This window comes from Ornithorhynchus anatinus, chromosome 18 (assembly GCF_004115215.2).
Source record: "Ornithorhynchus anatinus isolate Pmale09 chromosome 18, mOrnAna1.pri.v4, whole genome shotgun sequence".
Lineage (NCBI taxonomy): Eukaryota > Metazoa > Chordata > Mammalia > Monotremata > Ornithorhynchidae > Ornithorhynchus > Ornithorhynchus anatinus.
In genome coordinates, this window is record NC_041745.1 from 31,907,456 (window position 1) to 31,921,724 (window position 14,269).

The 14,269-nt window shown below is 39.3% G+C and overlaps 1 long non-coding RNA gene and 1 other non-coding gene across 3 annotated transcripts in view; one reads left to right on the top strand and one right to left on the bottom strand.

Annotated features, from left to right (window-relative positions):
* Nucleotides 1-14,269, top strand: part of LOC103171170 — a 387,560-nt gene that overhangs the window by 311,567 nt on the left and 61,724 nt on the right. The window contains exon 1 of one of the 2 annotated variants that reach the window (XR_003766030.2): nt 1,118-1,190. The exons of the other annotated variant lie outside the window; for it this stretch is intronic. This is a non-coding gene — a long non-coding RNA (uncharacterized LOC103171170). Of the gene's footprint in view, nt 1-1,117; nt 1,191-14,269 lie in introns of those variants that run through there. 2 annotated transcript variants of the gene reach the window in all.
* LOC114805577 lies at nt 3,910-4,047 on the bottom strand. The gene has a single exon (XR_003753549.1). It is a non-coding gene; the product is annotated as a small nucleolar RNA SNORA7 (small nucleolar RNA).

Genomic DNA, 14,269 nt, shown 5'->3' on the forward strand with positions numbered 1-14,269 from the left:
AATGAGATAACTGAGATACAGAGATGTTAAGGCACTTGACCAATGTCACACAGCAGCCAAGTGACAGAACTGGAATTAGAATGGACAAGCACCAGTCAGGCAGTCAGAAGGACCTGGGTTCTAGCCCTGACTCCATTACTTGTCTGCTGCGTGGTCTTGGCCCTCAGGTACTCCAACTGTAAAATGGGGATTAAAACTGTGAGCCCCGTGTGAGACATGGACTATGTCCAACCTGATGAGCTTGAATCTACCCCAGCATTTAGTACAATGCCTGCCTCTTAATAAAGACTTAAAACACCATAAAACCCACCAGCTCCTCTGACTCTCAGATCTGAGCTCTTTCCATTTCACCATACTGTTTCATAATGTCCCTTATTGGGTGAAAAGAAGGGAAATGCTTTATATTTAACACAAATGAAATACATTTTTCCTAATTTAAAGTCATAAAGATAACCTTGAAAAGGGGACTGCATGAAGGGAAAAGGAAGGAATGGAATGCTTTTTGACTGAAATCTCCAGTCTGACCATTGATTCTCTGAGCTTTTTGACCTTAATTTATTTTTACCTATACCCCGTTAATAGGGTAGAGGCCAATGAAGTGATATTAACTACAATAATAGACTGAGATTAAGTGAGGAGCTTCGTAATTATTGTCACTGACTGGCTTTGGGATCTAGGTAACTTAATCAACCTCTCCCCATTGTCACCAACTCATCTATTCTGGCACCTTGGCTCATAAAACATTTCTCCTATGTTCCATGCGAGCTTGGGACAGGCTAACTAGTGGTGCTCTGCACAGAATAAACACTCAATTCTTCCATCTAGACTTGTGCTTAATATTTCTTTTATAATACATGGAATCCAGGATCTAAACTGGATTGCTAAAATCTCCTACAGGCAGCCCTGTGAGGCCATCACTTTAAAAGATCTTATTTAACTGGCAGGGAGAAAACTCTTTACAAAGGCTACTGCCTGGCCTGAAAAGAAAATTAAATAGGAAAGAGGGAAATCACTTAATGACCTCATTGGAACAGAGCCAATACCATGTCAGGAACTGGATCAGGCCTAGGTTGATTAGAACATAAATCACCTGGGAGCAACAAGTGAGGACATTTTGCTTTAAGGATGAAGTGCCCCCAGTGCCCATTTTGGAGGAGCTGAGGGCAGTTGGAGAATTCCCACTGGAGCTGGTAAGTACCACCTAAAGTAATAATTTTGGTGGATGATGATTACTGTTCCTCTGCCACCCCTCCCCACTTTCCTGTTTTGAGTTGCGAACTCTCTTAGGAGCTAGAAACTGCTTAAATCACCCTTGCTCCTCTTCCCACGGTTGACTACAGTTATTTGCAAAAAGAAATCATTCTACAGTGATTCAACAGAGGGTCTAATGCCAGTGCTAGTGTCAAGTGCAGATAATGGTGGTGAGAAGAAGGGGGAAGAGGAGGAAGAGGGCAAAGAGGAGGAAGGGGGAGAAGGGGAAGAGCAGGTGGGGACAGCAGGAAGGAGGGAAGAAATGAGAGGAAAGGAAGGAAGAAGATGACAGTGGCTGATGATCTGAGAATGGTGTCATCTCAGGAGCAAATTTTGCAATGTTTTGAAAGATAAGAATGGAAGACAAGTTATGAAAAGGAACTAAAGTAAAAAATGACCAAAATAGGTAAGTTGCTCTCATTGTTTTGCTACTGTATCATCTATTTGTAAAGGGTTCTGATATATATCAAGGTATGTTCATGATGTGGTAGGTGATTTAACTATCAGTAGTCAGTGTTTTAAAAGAATGAAGATGGGCACAAGTATTTAAAGTTTTATCTTTTTTTCAGTTTTGGTTATTGATAGGTAAGGGAATGGCAGAAAACATAGTGCCTAAGGGGGGAAAATGACAACTCTCCACAGCTGAGGGAAAGTATGAGTTGGGGAAACACAGAGATGAAAAGAATCAGCTGAAGTGTGTGGATAGGTATGAAATCATTAAGGTTTAGGAGCTGGAAGTCCAGGATCAACTACAGTCAGGAGAGATTTGTATTTGCGGTTTAGTTCAGCATGCTCTAGTGGAAAGAGCAAAGAGCCAAAATTATTGCTGTAATGATAATAATGAATTATCTCTTGGAGGCATTGTATGATTTGGTTAGTTTAGTCCTTTATTAAAAGTTTGAAGTACCACTGAAATGCAACTTCAGAAAAGGCTTTTGTGGTAGGCATTCTCCTCAGGGATAATATGCGATGAAGGGTAAGCTCTCAAACAGGGCAAAATCAGAAAGAACTCAAGTAAAAGAACTGCTTCAAAATCAAGCAATGCACTTTCCCTGAAACAGCTGCCTTCATGTCAGTAGAGCACCTAAACCTAGGAAACTAAGACTTCATAAAAATTTGAAGGAGGGTCAGAGTGAGAAACAAAATAAAAATTTTTAATACAATGCTCTTTATTTGTGCCTCAGAACTATTGTAAACTAGGGAAACTGTCATCCCCAATATGCTCTGGAGATAACCTTTAATCATTGCTCAGGATCACATGAACTTTGAAAATGTCAAGGAACAAATACTATAGCCTTTTCAGATTGGAATTTGGTTGACTGTAGCTATACTCTGAACAGTTTTGAGGAAGTCATGACTGCACTTTCAAGCCAAATGCTGTTAGAATATAAAATCTGGTTTTCTCTCAGTTATGCCACTGCTATTCTCTCTATACAGAACTATTAAAGGCATTTGCAGTCCTTTGAAAGTGGAAATAAGCAACACTGATAAGTGAGCAACTTGAAATATGAACCTATGGCAGAAGGCAAGGTATGAAAGCAAATATTTCAAGGTTCTGACTTGAGTGAGGTTTTGCCTTAGCAAAAGCTATGTGCCTAATAGTAGTGGAGAAATCCATAAGATTCATGGGATGTTTAGGAGCTGATGAACCCCAGATTTGAACATATCTCCATCAGAGCAGTGGAAGAGGGATGTTCTTCTATAGGCCTACTCTATCCTATTCTTCCCTTTTAAATGCATGACACTGGATACAAATAAAACATGAATTGACTTTTTGGTAGCATTTCTTTTTGTTTGAGGTGCTGCCTAGAAAAAAAAAAATCAAATAAAAACCAATCTTTTTAACATCTTGATGCCTTTGAGTAATGGCAGAATTAGACCACAATTAAATGTTTCCACATCAACTTTATCAGTATTAATGTCCAAACAAGGAGCATTTAAAGCCAAAGCTTAGGAACACCACTTTGTAATAAATGTTGTAGTAAGAGACCAAGTCTCCTAATTTTTCCTTGTCCCACTTCTAAGGCAAACTTAAATTGAGGCAGTAAGTGAAACATTTGTTAGCAGTTGCAAAAATGCAATCACAAGAAGAGTTTTAATTCAGTGTGAGGCTGTAGACCTAGTAAATGAAGTAGACCACCAGAACAAGGGAAGTGTCCACTGACACTTAAATGCATTGTTTAAAACAAATGGAAATACTTTATTGAAATATTTAAAATTAATTTTCCAACAACATTTAAGCAGATAATAGAGGGGTTTCTGAACCCTCCATCTCCGCCAAGGAAATCACAGTGGTAACCTCCACCCTCCCTCCCACCATTGTGTGTGCTAGATTGGGGATAAAAGCTGCTCCTGCATGCTCTTGGAATCTTCAATCCTCTCTTTTTCATGTATTTGTTTCTGTTTCAGTGTTTCCTCATTCTTTATGGCTTGTCTTTTCTTATGCTGTTGAGTCGTTTCCAATCCAAGCGACACCGCGGACACATCTCTCCCAGAGCGCCCCACTCTCCATCTGCCATCATCCTGATAGCGTATCCGTAGCGTTTTCTTGGTAAACATACAGACGTAGTTTACCGTTACCTCCTTCCACACAGTAAACCTGAGTCTCTGCCCTCGGCTCTTTCCCGTGTGGCTGCTGTTCAGCGTGGATGAGCTTTGACTTGTAGCAGATTGTCTTCCACTCACTAGCTACTGGCCAAGCTAGGAATGGAATGGGTAGGCCTCTGCTTGACTCTCCCTCTGGTAGCTGAGACTGGTAGAGTACTGGAAGCTCTCCAGGTGTGACCCTAAGAGGAGACACTCCTTATGTTTCTTTCACCAATCTCTTCTCCCTCCCAACTTAACTCTTAGAACCCCAAGGGACAAAGACCTTATCTAATTCCCACCAGTGCATTTTCTCCCAGTGCTTAATACAGTGTTCTGCAAATAATGAGTGCTCAATAAGTATTATTACTACTACTACTGATAGATCCAATGATTAACTGGGTTGGGGAGTTCTTAACTGTAACACAGAGCCAGAACACCAGGGTCATTCCAAAATATTATGTGGGGAACATCAAACAATTAAGTTTTTATCCCTGTGGTGCTCATATCATGGGATTAATTTAACCACGATACACCCATTTGATCATTAGGCAGCTCTGGATATTTTGATATCTCTTCATATCCACACTTGTTCCCATATTCCTTCACTAGCAGAGCCATTTTTCACTACACTACATAGCAGCCATTCCCCATTTGAGTTGTGAAGTCCCAAAAGATGTCCAGTAAACCAATTACTCACCTGGTGCTGTTAATATGGTGTTGGAAAAAAAGGACCTTTTCCCTTCCCTAGGTAGCAGGATATTTGTCTGTCACCTCCAACCACCCTACAGTAGTCACTCTCTTCAAGAGTGGAAAGAGCATGGGCTTGGGAATCAGAGGACTTGGATTCTAATCCTGGATCCACCGCTTGTCTGCTATGTGACCTTGGGCAAGCCAATTACCTTCCCTGTGCCTCAGTTACCTTGTCTGTAAAATGGGGATTAAGACTGTGAGCCCCACGTGGGACAACCTGATTTACCTTGTATCTACACCATCGCTTAGAACAGTGTTTGGCACACACATAGTAAGCGCTTAACAAATACCATTATTATTCCAATTATTATTCAGGGACTTTTTTTGGCAGAGCAGATACTGTCACCAACCGTTAAAATCATGCAAAACAATTCAGCAAATATAACTCTGTAAATTGGGTCCTGAGAATGGGTCTGTGGGTTAAAAAAATAAAAAAAAAAACCCAACAAAAATGCTATATTTTTTAATGTAAAATCATTTCCCACATTGAAATGGTGGTCAACACCTAAATCTTAGGTAAATCTGCTTCACACAACTGCTTCTGGGAAATAGTGCCATCAAACATTTCCCCTCTTGCCCAGTCAATCCAGACAATGACTTCTACTTCTGAAAGAATGTCCAAGTATGAAGGGGGAAGCAGAAAAATTTCTTCTTTCCAAGACACTATTGAGAAGTAGCATGGCTTAGTGGAAAGACCTTGGGCCTGGAAATCGGAAGACCTGGATTCTAATCCCAGCTATTTGTATGCTGTGGGACCTTGGCCATAACGCTTAACTTCTCTGCAGTTTGGTTACTTTATTTGTAAAATAGGGATTAAAATTGTGCACCTTATGTGGGACAGGGGTTGTGTCCAACCTGATTATTTCAAATCTATCCTGGCACTTAATAAAATGTCTGGCACATAGTCAGTGTTTAACAAATACCATTAAAAATGAAAACAGGAGAAAAAAGTATTACCACTACTCTTTACACCTATGAAGTGGCCAATAGACCTTAAAGAGTTGAATTGCCTTTAAATTTTTCATCAATTTAATATGAATTCTAGTCTTTAAAGAAATCAGATAACTTGCACATAAATTAAACTGAAAAGAAATATAAGGCAGTACTCATGATCGATTTATGGCTATTGAAGTTTAGTTGTCATCAGATGCATCATCACATGGGTAAAGATGGGTAGAGTTTTGCCAGCAACTCAACATTTCTGTGGGCCGACGGTTTAATATCTGTCCTGGGGGAGCTTTAACGTCTTGATCCTGGTACATCTGTTTCATCAAATTATGTTCATGATAGTTGTGAATGAAGCAGCTCGTTATGGATGAAGAAGAGTTTAATCAGTTGTGTTAAAATGTAATTCCAGAGTCTATCAGTTTGGGAAAAGTATTAAGAGCTTTGGGGTAGTAATGAATTATATATATAATAATGTTAAGCACTTACTGTGTGCCAGGCACTCTTCTAAGTGCTGGGGTAGATACAAGATAACTGGGTTAGACACAGTCCTTGTCCTACATTGGGCCTGCGGTCTTAATCCTAATCCCTAATTTACAGATGAGGGGACTGAGGCATAGAGAACTTAAGTAACATGCCCAAGGTCCCACAGCAGACATGTGGCAGAGCCAAGTTGAAAACCCAAGTCTTTCTGACTCCCAGGCCCATGCTCTATCCACTAGGCCACTCTGCTTCTCTAGGCTTTGCTGCTGGGGTCTTCGTCAAATGTCATAGAGTCGTTTCTAATTGATAATAATAATGTATAGTATACATTATATTGTGTGTATATATAATTAGAACTGGATTCAGAAAATCCATGGGATCTTTTCTTCAAATGTTAGTTTAGGTGCCATTTTTCAGGAGTAACATTCGTGAGATGAAACTATTATATATTTGAACTGCAATTCCCAACCTCTTGAAATGATGCAAAAATCCCAAACTAAGTATTTTCTCCCTGTATATGTCTTGTCAAGTAGTGACATTATAACAGTCATCTGCCTGACCTATCCTGACATATTGTCAGACCTTATTATCACCTAATGTAAAAGAAAATTTCTGGAGCCTAAATTCGTTCTCTAGAGGAAGGGACTTTGTAGGAACAAGTTGTTGTGGAAACATACTTTGCTAAAGAAAAATCAGTCATGCAAGTTAACAGCAGACACTGATTTACCATATTCTTTTTCTAAAACTGCTCATATTCCAACTCTGTGACTCATAAATGACTCATACCATCTTAATTCAATCACTCATCCTATCCCACCTGTATTACTGCAACAACCACCTTGCTGACCTTCCAACATCCTGTCTCTTCCTACTCCAGACCATTTTCTATATAAACATTCGGGGCATGTCACCCTGCTCCTCAAGAAACTCCAGTGGTTGCCCATCCACCTCCACATCAAACTCCTCACCATTCACTTTAAAACACGCTATCACCTTGCCCCCTCCTACCTCATCTTATTTCTCTCCTAAAACGCAGCCTGCATACTTTACTCCTCTAGCGCTAATCTTCTCACTGGGCCTGGATATCTCTTGCCTCACCACCGACTCCTCACCCACATCCTGTCTCTCGCCTGGAATGTCCTCCCTCCTCAAATCTGACACACAGTTACTCTTCTCTCCTTCAAAGTCTTATTGAAGGCATATCTCCTTCAAGAGGCCTCTCTAGACTGTCTCCCTTTTCGTCATCTCCCACTCCCTTCTGCATTGCCCTAACTTATTCCCCTTATTCACCCATCCTCACTGCCCCACAGCACTTATGTACATATCTGTAACTGTATCTGTATTGATGTCTGTTTCCCCCACTCTAGAAAGTAAGCTTGTTGTGGGCAGGGAATATCACTGTTTATTGTTGTATTGTCCTTTTTCAAGTGCTTAGTACAATCCTCTGCACACAAGGGCTCCATAAATATGATTGAATAATTCAAGGGTCATAGATATAGAGTATAAATTTGTCAGAGAATTCCCAATTCTCTGCCCAATTTTCCAACATCTTGAACTGAGAAACCCAAGGGTTTTAAAATCTTTGATGAGGTAGGAATTTAGGGATTAGTGCTAGAGAGGTGATGGTGTCTGAATGTACCACAGTGTTAGAAGAGGCAGCCTGGAGCTGATGGTAATATAATGAATGCAATATGGTAGATGCTCTTTAAGCATTTGATATTCACCCTACCCTCAGCCCCAAAGCACTTATGTAGGTAGCTAAAATTAATTTTAATATCTGCCTTCCCCTCTAGACTATAACTTCCTGGTGGTCAGGGAATGTGTCTACCAATTTCGTGGCATTATACTTTCCCAAGTGCTTAGTGCAGTGCTCTGCACACAATAAATGCTTAATAAATACCACTGAGTGATGATTGCGCTGAAGACAGGACAAACCCTGCTCAGGGAATGATTGGCCTTTGGAGTTAAGAACAGTCCACATGATACTTCTTAGGGTAGGTTTTCCTGACAACTTTTTCCTGTCTTGATTATTGTTTTTTATAATTCTGTAAATGCTGCTGCTTATTGAGAAGGTGCACTGTTACTGATATGGAAACTGTGGCCCAGAGTGGTTATGTAACTTGCTTCAGATCACACAGTAGAGCCAATGGTGACCTGGGACTCAGTAATAATTACGGTACTTGTTAAGTACTTACTATGGCCAACCACTGTTTTAAGCTCTGGGGTAGATACTTCTTTATTGGGTTGGACACAGTCCTTGCCCCAGAAGGAGCTCACACTCATTCCCATTTTAAAGATGAGGTAACTGAGGCACAGAAAAGTTGTTACATGCCCAAGCTCACACAGCAGATATGTGGCAGAGTCAGGATTAGAACCCATGTCCTTCTGACTCCCAAGCCCATGCTCTATCCACTAAGCCATGGGACTTGGACTTTGATCTCTGACCTGTCCTGTGCTCTTTCCACTAGGCCCCCTATCTTACCTCTGGCAAGCAGATTTGCCTTAGAAAATGTCTAATCTCCTAGATTCTACTTCAGAAATGGTCTGAGCCAAAATCCTTGGAGTTCCAAATGTTTATTTACAGTTGGTTCTACCTTTCATAGAAGGAGGGTTAACAGCTCAACACAGAGACCTACTCAAAACACCTACAAAGTCACACCCAAATTCAATTGTTTTATCTCTCACTTGATTACTTCAAGTCTCTAGAGAGACTCAATATAAATTCATCACAGATTGCCTCACTTTTTTTAAGTCTTTTTAAATTTTGAACTGATAAAAAAAGGATTAGCTAGGCATACATGATGAAACCTCAGACCTGTGAAAAACATGCTGAATACTGGTACTTCTGCATGGCTGAGGTTCTCCTAACCTAGAATTCTTAGTGAAGGACAAGAACACATTGTATTTTTACTCAAGCCTTTTCAAGAAATATGAAGATTTAGAAATGTGCCAAAATGAAGCAATATGGTTCAGGTAGTCAGAGGCTAAAGAGATCTTGCTTTTTTTTTGTTTTTGTTTTGTTTTTTCCACAAATAATTTCCATTTTCTTTCCGGTAATCTGTACTAATGACAGAACTATGTAGTCTTTAGGGGTTTCTAAAGAAACAGGAGCAACACATTCACAAAGGTTATCTGCCATCTTGCAATTTATGCTATATAATCTTTGCTGAAAAACATAAGACTAAATTGAAGCAAAGAATATTTCTTGCCATATAAACCTATAAACAGATTTAGGAGTTTAATGTCCATTTATTTTAATCTCATTCATGAAATCTGATTGAAAAAAAAATCATGTCCTTTGGTCTCTGAAAGATAGCAAGGAGAACTATTGCAAACACAGTGGAAAAGCCACAACATAAGATTATTTATTCAGGCAGTTTATTACAGTTACTTTATTAAGTATGGTCCATACATGTTCAATTAGTATTAGCTTGGATACAAGGTTTTGGATGACTGAAAAGTTGGAGTTTATGTAAATACATTTTTGGTGTAAATGAAATATGTTGAACACCTTCCACTTCATATCTGACTGGCCACCACTCTCCCCACCTTCAAAACCTTCTTAAAATCACACCTCCTCCAAGAAGTCTTCCCTGACTAAACCCTCAGTAGGCAGTTAAGCACTTTGATACCCCACCCCACATCATTTATGCACATATCCTTATATGTATATCCCCTATCTAGTATATATCTCAGTATCTGTCTCCCCCTACAGACTGTAAGGTCCTTATAGGCAGGATCAACTCTACCAACCCCTCTTGTACTCTACTTTCTAAGTGTTTACTACAGTGCAGAGGCACACAGTACACATTCAATAAATACCAATGATTGATAAAAAAGGATCCATGGCCGAGGATTAAGGTCATTCTCACCAGGAGCGCCCTTAGAACTGGGTGATGAGACCATGGTAGGAGCAAAGGAATCAGGAGAACAAGACAAAAATGGGGTTAGGGGTGAGAGGAACTGGATCATTATGCACGGCTTGAAGAAGAGAAGACGATAGATAGGATTTTTCTGATCTCTCCACCTCTACTTGTATTTTGAATACAGAATGAAAATAAACATCAGAATTATGAGAAAAAATCGTGTCAATCATTCAACCAGTGGTATTTAGTACTTACTGTTGCAGAGAGAATACACTACCTCTTATTGACTCAATCTCTTGGAAGGAGTTATTTCAGAAAACAGAATTTACCCAAAATATAATTGGGTATATAATACCCAATTATATAATATAATGCAATATGTACTTAGATCAGTCATTTTACAAAATGCTAAGCATTTTGCAAAGCATTTACTTTGTGCCAAGCACTGTACAGAATGCAGGGGTATATACCCGATCTCCTTCAAGATTATGGAGACAATCCCTCCTCCACATGCAGCTTGCAACCTCTGGGAGATAGAGCAGATACCGAATCTCAGGCCTAAAGCTTTTTCCACTAGGCCTTGCTATTACACACCTTAGTGTATTGTAGATTTGCTCAGTATCATTTTAAATTAGTAAATAAAAATGAACTAATCCACAAACCAACAGGGAAAACAATTTGGCTCTTTAGTAACTCACAACCTCTTCAAGTAATTTGTGGTATTTGTTCAAGTGCTTACCATGTAATAAATACCAACATTATTATTATTATTAAGCACTTACTATGTGCTAAACAATGTACATTGTGCTAATGTGCAATGTACAATGTGCTAAACAATGTACATTGTTCTAAGTGCTGGCGTAGATACAGGGTAATCAGGTTGTCCCAGGTGAGGCTCACAGTTAATCCCCATTTTACAGATGAGGGAACTGAGGCACAGAGAAGTTAAGTGACTTGCCCACAGTCACACAGCTGACAAGTGGCAGAGCTGGGAGTCGAACTCATGACCTCTGACTCCGAAGCCCAGGCTCTTTCCACTGAGCCACGCTGCTTCCCCAAACAAGCATTTCCCAAACCACGTGCGAAACATTATTCTAAGCACTGGGTGGATACAAGATAATCAGGTCAGACACAGTCCCTGTCCCACATAGGAATCACAGACTAAAGAGGGAAACAACTACTGCAGGCCCATTTTCCAGATGAAGGTACTGAGGACCAGATAAATTAAGGGTCTTATGGGGGTCACACAGCAGGCTAGTGGGAGAGTTTAGATTAGAACCCAGATCTTATGACTTCCAGATTCATGATCTTTCCACTAGGCCTTGCTTCTTCTCTTGAAATGTATCATTCAAAGACAGAATAAGGAGTCCAAAAACAATTTCCAGCATCTCAAAGTGGAGTTGTTGGGTTTTTTTCCCTTGTAAGACAGAATAAAGAGTCAGAAAAAAAAAATTCTGGCTCCTTAGAAACTCCCAGCATCACCAAGTGTGTTCTTTTCTTGAAAGACAGAGTGAGGAGTCGGTGAGTTTCCTTAGGCCAGGGTTGTGAACACCTGCACAGTATGCATGTTTGCTGCTGGCTTCACATTCTTGACTCTCAGGTCAGCAAAACAGCATGATGCTTCAGGACCTTAGAGCTATGTATCTAATATCTAATGATGGATTAGCAGTAAGCCAAAAAAAAAAAAGTTTTTTTTGGGGATGCCTAGAAAATCTCTTCGAAGAAGTACTCCCTAAGTGTGGACTGATAGTTTGCATTCACACCATTTTCCTGGAAAGAGGGGGGTGGCCTGAAGGAGGAATTATCTGTTAGGATTTACCAAGGTCTCCCAAAATCATTCTCGGAGAAAGAGATTTATTTAGCCACTGCTTGCCACAGTCCTTCAAAGAAAAGAACTTACAGTCTTGATGTACACCTTACACCATCATGGTTTGTCTTCCCAATCTTGGGGGGTGAGGAGGAGGCCAATTTTATCCCTGATACCTTTTCTCAATTTGAATTAATGTTACTCATAATGTTACTTTCTGCACATAAATAAATCCCATGGGACTGGCTTTCGAAGGAGGAGGCTTTTCCAACAGACAGAGGGGAAACTGAGAACAATAGTAAGAAGTGACTAAGAGGATCCTACCATTAATCATTCATGGAATTATGTTCATGGAGAAAAGCATTTTACTTGGGTGATGCCAAAATGTCCCAAAATTAAAAACAGGTCTGATACACTATCTTGTAAACTGAGGCATATCCCATCTAATGGCTCTCATGAAAACTATTTTGGGCAGTATAAAATGTTCTGAAATGAGTGAACTGCTCCTTTTTTCATCAGGGAAGAGTTTTCTCCCATTAAGAAGGGAGTTTTGAGAAGGTCAGGAGTCCAAGAGACCTATTAGAAAATAGCACAAGAAGCTGTGGTGTCAAATATATTGGTGTGGAAAAAAAGGACAATCTTCAACTACAGGTTTTATGGAATAAAGGGATGGGTTGCTCAGAGGTCATTTCAGTAGCATCTGAAAGGAAGGTATTGGCTTGGCTTTTTTCGCAATTTCTCCATCAAGTCCCACACCAAATACCTTTTGTCTTGTTTGACTGAATATCTGGGCGTGTCTATGGCTTCTCTGTCCCGCAATCCTAAAAATGCTGCCAATTAGTTACTGTTTGTTAAGCACTTCAAAGGGTAATTTAATCCTGGTTATTTAACCCATTCAAAGTAAGAGCTTTTCTGAATTTCAGGCTTTAGTTTCCATATTAAAATACTGGCTCACTTCGTTGTATTCTTGGATTTGCGTCCTCTGTTGCTGTAAATAAAAGATTGAATATGTAGACAGCACTGGATGGATTTGGGTGCTCAATCCAGACTTCTAAAATTAAGGAAATGGGCTAAAAATGGAAATGCTTTCACAGTCTTGGTAATATGTATGATTGGCCATAAATAAGAATTTGCTCAGCAGCTTAGAGCTTTGAGGTAAAATTAATTTTAAAATTGAAGTTTTAGAGCCTTGATGTGCAACGCTTTAACACAAATATTTTTAGAGTGGTCACATTAATATATTTTTATATGAAAGAGTAAGGATGTTATAATGGAATGAGCAAAACTGTGGAATATTTTTAGTGGATCAATGAGGCTAACAAAATAATTTTCACCATCACATTATGAAAACAAATTTCAAGTATTAGTTCTGCTCCACTTTTTTAGGCAAAATCATTTATTTAAAAAAAATTTTCAGTACTTCCCTCAAGTCAGAAAAAAACCCACTGAGCATGAAGATATGAAACACATAACCTCACAATTTTGGTTCATGTGGTGAAGAGACCAAAGTTATCTCCTATAAAAGTTACAGAAATAATTATGAAATGTAACTTTCATTCATTCAATAATATTTATTGAGCACTTACTGTGTGCAGAGCACTATACTAAATGCTTGGAATGTACAATTCGGCAACAGATAGAGACAATCCCTGCCCAACAACAGGCTGTAATTTATATTCCTAAATTGTGCCTTTCAATAAATCATGACTTTTTTTTTTGACGGGATCAGATTTAAAGGTGGATGTTTCTCTCTGAAAAAATTATTTGAACTGTACACTGAAATTTTTAAATTCTATCATGGCATAGCATTACAACTTTTCTCCATATTTTTGGGAAATCAAATTTTACCTGAATATTTAAATACTGTATTTAAAGATTGACTAGATCAGTTTTCCAACCAACTATAAAGACAGGAATAAGAGAGAGCCAGTTAAATTATTTCATTGTGTTGTGAAGATCCCATTGTCTGCTTGAGCAAAACAAAGGGAAGATTGAAGAAACTGCATGGCTCAGTGGAAAGAACACGGTCTTGGGAGTCAGAGATCATGGGTTCTAATCCCGGTTCCACCACTTGTCAGCTGTGTGACATTGGGCAAGTCACTTCACTTCTCTGTGCCTCAGTAAACTCATCTGTAAAACGGGGATTAAGACTGTGAGCCCCAAGTGGGACAACCTGATTACCTTGCATTCTCTGCAGCACTTAGAACAATGCTTGCTACATAGTAAACACTTAACAAATGCCATCATTGTTATTATTATTATTATATATCCTTTGGAAAACCCTTATTTTTCTGTCTGCATTCAGATTTTGTTCACCAGTTATTAAGATTCCTTTTTACTGTGGATTGTCAGCTTCTTGCTGACTGCATAGATTGGGGCTGTAAGTGTTTTCTCCAGAATTCAAAGCCTTTGGAAGAATTCAGACATCAGTTGAATATTGTGGATTGGCTTTCTGAATGCAATTTTCATTGATTTCAACTTTAATTTCATGAAGAGAATGAGTGAGGAATTAATTGATCTGGCCTGTGGCTTAGAGGCTTTTGTTGTGGATGCCTACACACGGTTTTGCCTAATGTTCGCG